Source organism: Tachysurus vachellii, chromosome 7 (genome assembly GCF_030014155.1).
Source record: "Tachysurus vachellii isolate PV-2020 chromosome 7, HZAU_Pvac_v1, whole genome shotgun sequence".
NCBI lineage: Eukaryota > Metazoa > Chordata > Actinopteri > Siluriformes > Bagridae > Tachysurus > Tachysurus vachellii.
Genome location: NC_083466.1, coordinates 21,812,370 through 21,822,073, shown reverse-complemented (window position 1 = coordinate 21,822,073; position 9,704 = coordinate 21,812,370).

Sequence of the window (9,704 nt, the reverse complement as noted above, 5' to 3'; positions counted from 1 at the left end):
CATTTATAGTGAACATATTTGCTGTGAAAGAAAGTGTGTGTTTATTAGGCATGGCCAGAAAAAGTCTAGGTTTCTAGGTCCTGATTGAGGACCTAAATGGCTTGTAGGAAGAAGCTAATTCTCTCTTTTTTTGCCTTCAGGGAGTGAAAGCGCTTCCCTTACAGTAACAGAGTGAAGAGTCACTTGTTCAGATGGCTGAGGTCTTTAAGTATCTTCCTGGCAAAGGTCCAATCCTCTATAGGTGCTGTGAAACAAATGGAAAAGATTCGTAGGCATTCTTAGGCAAACTATTGAATCTGTGTACCCCCTTGCATCCCTATGTCCTAGGACCATTATAATAGATATCAACTCATGGATCCCTCTGCTAAAGTCCTTAACACTGTGACATATTTGGTAGGTACCCACTTTCTCAGTAAATATAGTCACAGCTGAAGCTGCCTATGATGAACTGTTCTCGTAAATTGGCCCTTAAAAATGTAAAAAAAGAAAAAACTTTGTATACATGCTCACCATATTTTAAGGTCCAAGAATTTCCTCTTAGGAGAGAGGTGATGTGACAGACTAAAACTGTTCATAAATCAATGAGAAAAAATGCCCCAAAAATTCCCCAAATTACTAGAGCTGTTGTTGTTTGGGCTAGTCAGTTACACACATTTTTCTCTTTGATATGTTGCACTCTCTCTGAGAATTGTGATTTTCTTTGGATAGTTGTGTCATTTAAACAGTACACCAATAACAAAACAGCATAACAAAAAGAAAATGTATAATGGATTATTGTGCTGCATAACTATCTATGAAATTATCAGAGAAAAGAACACCTTTGTGTGAAACAAAAATTATTGTCTTATTCCTCAAGATGTGTCATATATAGAGCAACAGAAAATGTTTTCTGAGTCGACTTTTAATTGTAGTGTATGATTTCATATTTGGAATAGGTGAGCAAGTAATGAAAACTTTAATCTAATTTTAAGCACTGTCTTATCAGTGTTTTATTGATTATTGTGAGAAAGCTATTGTGCAAAACTGAGCAAATAAATCATACAAGGTCAAATGGAGCCTAGCTGTAATTCAGACTGGCCTCATGGTGGCACCATGACTCTGTCAAAAACAACCTGTTGCTTCTACTCATTACTTGAGACTGTACATGGGCACACACTTTGTTGTGATGTTCAGTCCCCTGTGGCAGTTCTTTGAAGTAAAACTGTTACTTTAAAGTTTAATATTATGAAAATTATCATTGAAATTATTCATTCATTAAAATAGTAAACTTAACTGGCCCATTGTTGGCCCAACTGGCCCAAAAAAAAAAAAAAAAAAAAAAAAAAACTGTGCTATGGCTTGCACTATGTGGTGCGGACGGTCTTTAACAATTGCATATGGATAATAAAAGAGAGAAAGTGATCTAAACTGACACAAAGTGGTACAGACAGCTAACACAGGAAAGTCAGTCTGGCTGAGGACAATGTGGTACAGTAAACAGACAGGCTGTTAGGAACAAAAGAACACAGAATTATATTGAGTTGGAGGGTAGAAAACAAAAACACTTATGTCTGACTCAATCTATTTTTTTATCAGCAGGGTTTGGCACTGATTTTTCCAGACAGTTCCACAGAGATCTTAAAAATGTTTTCCCCAGTAGTGCATAACTGTTTGAACCCTGAAGACTCCCTGCTCCCTTTGCACACCTTCATTCAGTGTGCCTATACATCTTTACATTTCCCCAATCAATCTGGGACAACCTCTTGCCCTTCTTAAAATCCTCTCTCCCTCACTCTAACTCTCTCTGCTGGGATCCGGAAGACCTGCATTAGTTCTGACATGCAGAAACACTGATTCTGTAAGGGTTGTGACCCCACACAGCAGGTCTTGGCAGGGTATTAGTGCAACGCACTCACACATCTGCGTGCCCCAGTCCAACGCTACCCACTGTGTTCTCTGCTCTCTCTGTTCTGCATTCAGCACCCCTGAAATCCCCCTACCCACCCCACTCACTCTCACACACAAACTTACACATACACACACCATCCTCATTCCAACCCAGCCTCACCAAGTAACCAGCTTCAAGTGCTGCTTCAGATGTGCACAGTAAAATCAGTTCTAACTGGAGTACAGCAGGCTTGAGAGATGACCGATAAAGCACACTGTCATGCATGTCTTTTTCTTGTCTTTGAGGCTTACACTTTAACATCTGTTTCTCTTTACACATTATTATGTGTTATTTGTTCATGCCTGTTTTATTCATCTAATAATCACTCACTCACACACACACACCCACACACACACACGCGCACACACACACACACACACACACACACACACACACACACACACACACACACACACACACACACACACACACACACACACACACACACACACCATTGTCTTACTATTCTTAAACCACTAATTAATGTCATGCACCTAAACCCTAACCATAACCTCAGTTTTTTTACCCTACACACACACACACACACTCCCCCACTCTCATTCCTTTCTGTTTCCACTCCAGCCACCTGTGTTCTCACAGATGTTGCCAAGTATGGATCATGTGATTTGTGTCTACCAATCAGAAGACATTGTGAAAAGGTCTGTATGTGTTGTATTTAGAGGGATCTTTTAATGGACTTTCCACAGTGTTTTCCTAAAATCAGTAATCAATTTACCAACATTTTTAAAGCAATAGTTTTGATGTTATAATCAAAATGGTTCATAATCTATAATTAAAGGAAACTTTTGTTGTATATGTTATAATCTTTACAGATTTAAATTGTAATTATACACTAGGTGGAAGAATGGATACTTCTTGCAATCAGCATTTCCCTGAGCATTTATTACATTTAAAACTCCTGTACCTCTTCCCTATGCTCAGAATTAGTTGTAGACTGCCCCTCTTTAAGGCTGTCAGGTCCTGCCAGACTGTTGCCTTCCTATTGTCCCTTGAACAAAAGGAGCTGTTGCCCTCTCACAGGCTATGTTACAGTCTGTCACATGAGGCAGACACTCTGGATTGGCCACTCTTTATCTTCTGTGGAATATGAGATTACTTCCACTGCCTCTGTCTGCTTGGCACATCCATTTCAATTAGACCCCATTAGTTCTGTTCCCATCCTGCTCCTCTCTACGCTCCTCCTTTCTGTTTTACAGTCCATCACTCTTTTTGGTTTTACCCTTGACTTTATACATATGTATCCACTAGCTCACTCCACCAGGAAAGATGGTGATGTGCATCTTTGCTTCCTGGTGTTTGATCCTCATTATGTGTTGTCTACTACATCTCTTCTAACACTCCCATTCTCTTTGCGAATGAGAGGCTCTGACAAGTGAGCAGAGAAATAAGGGATGAAGACAGAAGGGAGGGAGGGAGGGAGAAAGATATGGCAGGGCTCCTAGATTGGGTCTTGTTGCATTCCCATGGAGCAAAAAGTTAATGATGTCTCTTTTATGGTGCAGGCTGATTGTGTGACACAAAATCACCACAAGTGCCTTTGAGCAGTAACAAAAGAAACAAAAAATCTGGACTAAGGGCTTTTTATTAATACTTTTACACTTCTTCTTCTTCTTTTTTCTTCTTCTTCTTCTTCATTGTATGTTAGGTTCACAGTTATCATTTCTGCAAATATATGTTAAGTAAATTAACAAAATAAACTAGAAACAATGGCAGGGCTTTTAAAATATGACCTAATGTGATAGAACAAAAATGGGATAATTATTATATTTTATTACTGATACAAAGCAGCAATAATATTGTTAGAATTTTTAATAATGGATTTTTTGTTTCTCACACCTTTTCCTTCTTCATTAATCATTTTCCCTCATCTTTCATCAATAAAGGTCACTCATATGCCTGTTCTATCCATTTGACCTAATCTGGCCTGACAGCTTCATACCGTAATTGGTGCTAAAACCCAGATGGATGGGGCCCTAATTTACTGTTCCTAATAAAGAGAGGTGGCTGAGGGGTGGAAGAAAGGAGGAAGGCTTGATTTGTTGGTTATAGATACAGAAGCTGTAAACACCCCAGACCTCAGGCCTGACAGTTTGAGCAGGCTTTTGTTCACACATTTGTTTAACAGAGAGTATTCCCCAACCCTCCCTCCTCTTCTGGGCCTTAGTTGTACCCGATGCCTCAGTCTGTCTCTTTATTAAACAGTGCCTCAGCTCCTCCCTCTTTTCCTTGCTATTTTATTTCTAAGTTAGTTTGTTCCCACATATATTTGATCTTAATCCACACACTTATGCATGGCTGTGTATGGTTGTGTAAATGTGTTGATGAATGCATGTATCTCTGAATTCTCATTTCAGTGTGTGTGCGTGTGTGTGTGTGTGTGTGTGTGTGTGTGCATGTATTAATGTGAATTTTTCACGTTATCATTAATATATTTAATCACAAGTAACAGGTAATATGCAATATAAAATCACTCTTGAATGGAAAATACTGAATGACAACCTGTGACCTGTGTGTGTGTCCTTTAAATTTAAGGCTTTCTATGGTTGTACCACTGTTTATTTTACTATTCAGGCACATACATCCAAATCAACTTTGCATACAAGACACAAAGTCATCATTATCATAAGCTAGACCAGACCAGACCAAAGAACAACATGCAAGGTACAAACCTCAAGATGATATTTCAGTGTCTATGAGTTACAAATCCAGGAGTTCACAATATTTCTTCCTCCTAGAAAGGAGAGCAAAGGAGTCCGCAGGGACATGGAGGGTAATTGATTCTGAACAGATATGAGGAGAAACAAAACACATTCACAGTTAGTGTGTGGGAGTGCTGGTACATGGCACAAAAGCAAAAGGCATAAAGACCAAGTTGTCCTTGGGCGGGGGTATAAAATTGGAAGTGAAAATTGGGGTCAATAGGTCTAGCAGTGAGTAGGTGGATTTAGGCAGGAAATATGTCAGTTTTTATACAGAGAATGTCTGGCTACACACCTCATTCAAGTCCTCACATCAGAGTCACAATGAAAAGGAAGAGGCCATCAACACAACATGCTGGCTTAGCTGGCATTTTCTGTTTATCTTTTATTTTCATTATAAAGATTCAATGTGCAATCATTATAATAGAGTACAAGGGTTCATGACTAAAAAGTTAAAATCAGAAATTTACTGTAAGACACGGAGACAACAGTGAATGAAGAGAAAATGACACAATTTAAAATCTTTATTTCCCTGTTTTACTGTTTAATGTTGATATTATTAACAAGGGGAAAAAACAGTCTTGTTGATAGACAATGACATGTCTTACCTACTGTATAAGATGAAGACATCAAACCAATATTTCGACCCTCATATGTAGTTTAAATAGAAATGTCAATAATACAAGGGCCTATAAAAAACATTAAGAACAGACCCAAAAAAGACCTAGGAAATTGTTCATGCTTTGTACATATCAGCTGCTTTGTAAATTACATTGATTTTATGTCACTCCTGAAGTCTCTTGATTCTCTGGCAGACATTAAATTTATCCTTATTACTTGGGTGTTTGATTCTAATCAGACATTTGCCTTTTTAGTCACCAGTGTTGCATATGAAAAATCTTCTAAAAGCATTTTGTAATAATCATTTCAAAACGTGGTCATGGTTTTGCCCTGTTACACAAACTAATGCTAACTGACAACTATCAATAACTCTTTAACCTTTAGTTAAGTGATTTTTCCAAATATTAACAAATCTAGGTTAGCATAATGTGTGTAATTGTAAGTTGGAAATGAGTGATTATTTGTTTTATTAAGTTAGTCAGCTTAACACTTGGAACAGAATAGAAACTTAACTATTTATCAAATTTGGTTTGTTAGGTTATTGTATTTGTATTGGTCAGGAGTTCTCAAATTAACACTGAAGTGGCTCCGAACTGTATTAAAGCTGCAGTGTTAAGGTTGTTTCATAAAAATAATAACTTAGAGGAGAAGAAATGCTATAAAAATAGTGTTACTATGTAAAATACCTTTACAAGACTATGCATAGTTGAGAATTTGCATCTAGTACTGTCAGGTCCAATTTTGATGCAGTTTTCATTTAATATCATTCCACCTTAATAGTAAAAAGAAATCCAGCAGTGAGCAAGATGGGTAATGTTAACTATTTGTTTTAGAGATCAATCAAATTAGATAATAACATACATAGATCAGATAATTAATTACAAAGCGATCAGAAAATTAATTACAAACCAAAAACCAATTGTGTAATAAAAACATATGCACCAGAAGCATCCAGTCACTTACATTGTTCTCCATACTACAGATCCTATTATACAACAGCCATGTAATCATAAAACACTGAGGGAAAACCCCATTTCCCTTCAACAAGAGCCCATGTTTTAGCTAGATAGAACTTGCAGTACTATTACACCACTGTTTTTGGCAGCAGAACAGTGAAGCTTGAAATTTCCATGAATGTGTACTGTCTTGCAACCTTTAGATTAATATGGAGAAGTACACAAAAGGATACAGATTATATGCTATAAAATATTATATCCTTTTCAATCCTATTTATATATTCTATTCAAGTCTGAGGTAACTGAGGGTGTTACACCCAATATTTAATATTTTATGGGTCATTTATACAATATTCAATATAGCTCAATTTTTGAATTATGAATAATGAACAATGTTCAGAACAATACACTGTAAAAAATAAACAACTAGTGGCACAAGTGGTTGTAAAACAACAACTGTAAAATAAAAGTAAAATGTCATAATTTAAATAAAGTACAAAAACAATACATTTACAAGAATTTTCAATAATGGATTTGCAGAGAAACAGTAACTTTACAGGTATTTCCCTGACTATTTCAATCAAGCACCTTAAGTTCTACAGAGAAACACAGTTATTTTACAGGTAGTAAATACTAATAATATATCTAATTACAAATAATATATCTAACTGATAACAGGTAGGAAATAATAATAATAATAAATCATTAGAATCAAACACCTTCAATTAACTGTTAACACATGCTCAATATTGTAAGATACACTTTCTGTGAACTATTTTAATTTTCACTGCAAATTTAGTAACTGTAAACAGATCTTCAGAGACCCCCAGAATAAACTATTTATTATTTTATTAATCTATTAATTATACAGCATAATAGGTCAATCTGTACCATAAATGATTGAGCAGCATAGAAGATAAAAAACTGTCCTCCTCCAAATTAACAGTAATCAGCTGGATCCTTGGTGCATCTGTTGGGAAAAATATACTTTTTATAAACAGTAAACAAACAAACAAACAAACAAACAAATAAATAAATGACTAATATTCTCTGAAAAGCCCTAAAAAGGAAAAATTTTCAAAGTGGTTAAAATGGACAAATGTCATGGCTTATATACTGAAGTTGATACTTTCTAATGATGGACTTGTCTTTTACTATTATTAGAATAATAATCATCATCATCATAGCATTCACTTGTGACACTCACTTACTGATAGGAACACTACACTGGGATTTTGCTTGATTGCAACATAAAGTGAGTGTGTTTCTTGGTTAATATTATTGAGCTTCAAATGCAGTAGGTCCATAAGCTAAGCTAAGATCGCTTCAGTGGCAAAGAGCACACACTGCTTCTTTTTTAATTCACATATGATATGATACAGATATACACTAGTGAATTTTATGTACAATCGGTCTCCCTCCAAAATGTTTTACTGGCAAGAAAACTGATATGTTGTCAAAAGTGAAATGCTAGTTGCAAGAACCATGTTACTACAGCAACCAGCAGCTGTAATGCCTACTAGCAATTTTAATAGTACCTGTATTGCTATATGGAATCTAAATTGCCCTTGAGTTTGAGTGTGTGTGTTTGTGTTTTAGTTTTGTGATGTACTATCTTTACTAGGGATGAGCGAGTACAGCATTATCTGTATCTGTATCTGTTAACCATATGAATTATCTGTATCTGTATCCGTACCCGAGTGACTGAGGGAGAGACAGAGAGCTGTTCTGTGTGTGACTGTGAGTGAGCAGAGCGAGACACAGCAATACAATACATCTGTATGTGTGTAGGGGAGGGGCGCTGTGACTAGCCTATCACAGAACGCTGACACAATCAGCTACCCAATGATGATTTTCATTCAATCCGAGCACAGATATTGACTCGTGTTACTCGTATAATACTCATACTCGGCAGAAGTGCTTTATCCGTACCGGTTACTCGTTTCAGCCGAGTATCCGGCTCATCTCTAATCTTTACACAGTACATGCTAGGATACATTCAAATACTTTCTAACTTTTATCTCCATGTACTGCTTTTCCGATTTTTAAATGCTTCATTGTAACCTGCCTAAATGTACACACCTGCAAAAATATATTTTGCTAAATTTGTATGCAGAATTTCAGAGTTTGAATGTAAAAGTATACTGAAATATAAAATGAATAAGATTTACTTTAAAATTACAAAGAAAAATGTTAAATTGTTAGTATGGTCAAAAATCTATGTTTTGTCAGGTTTAAATGCAGATAATTCATTCATTCATTCATTCATTCATTCATTTTCTACCGCTTATCCGAACTACCTCGGGTCACGGGGAGCCTGTGCGGGGATCTCAGGCTTCATCAGGCATCAAGGCAGGATACACCCTGGATGGAGTGCCAACCCATCGCAGGGCACACACACACACACTCATTCACTCACACACTACGGACAATTTTCCAGAGATGCCTATCAACCTACCATGCATGTCTTTGGACCGGGGGAGGAAACCGGAGTACCCGGAGGAAACCCCCGAGGCACGGGGAGAACATGCAAACTCCACACACACAAGGCGGAGGCGGGACTCGAACCCCCAACCCTGGAAGTGTGAGGCAAACGTGCTAACCACTAAGCCACCATGCCCCCCATGCAGATAATTATTTTCCTAAAAATAATAAAATAAAATTATATCTAAAAAAATATTCTCAAAATGTCCATACTTTTACTGCATTTTGTGTACAATTGAAAAAAAAAATAATAGTGACATTTTCAATAGAATTGTTTTTTAGAGTGTACACAGAACAAAGAGTATTACTAAAATGTGTCATTTAATTTAGAAATTCTTCTGATGAGGCTATGATTTGTGTAGTTCTTATTTAGGGCCAAGAGGATTTCTGTCTTGTCTCTGTGATGGAGATTATATATTAATTATTATATAAATTATATATTAATTTATTAATTTAATAATTCATATTTTTTTTTATTATTATTATTTTGTAGTAAGTATTTAATAAAACCCTACAAATTCATATTTTCTTATTTTCAGTCTAGTGGTCTCTTTGTTTTTGAATCCCACTTTACATCATTCTAAAATCCATTTAATGAAACAGTTGTCTAGTCCCTGTCCTCAACTCACACATCTTTATTTTCCTTTATGAAAATCCATTTATGAAGGGCCTAAGGGGATGACATAAAGAAAAAAAGGAAATAAAGCTTTCAGGCTTGTCTGCTATGTTTTCTCTTATAATAACAAAACACAGTTTCATCATCATTACGTCATTCTACTGCAAACATAGTCAAAAAATAGTGAATAATGAATTACTAGGTTCTTGAGGTTGTTCTACGACCCTCTGTCTTACTTGTTCCCTCCTGTAGAATAAAAAAATAGAACATGTTTTTATCTAGTAGAATGCATATACTTATTATTTTATCAAATTGATTAATTGCTTGCCTAAAATTCACATGAAAGCCTAACTGTTGTACTTTTCCTACTTTTCTTTTAC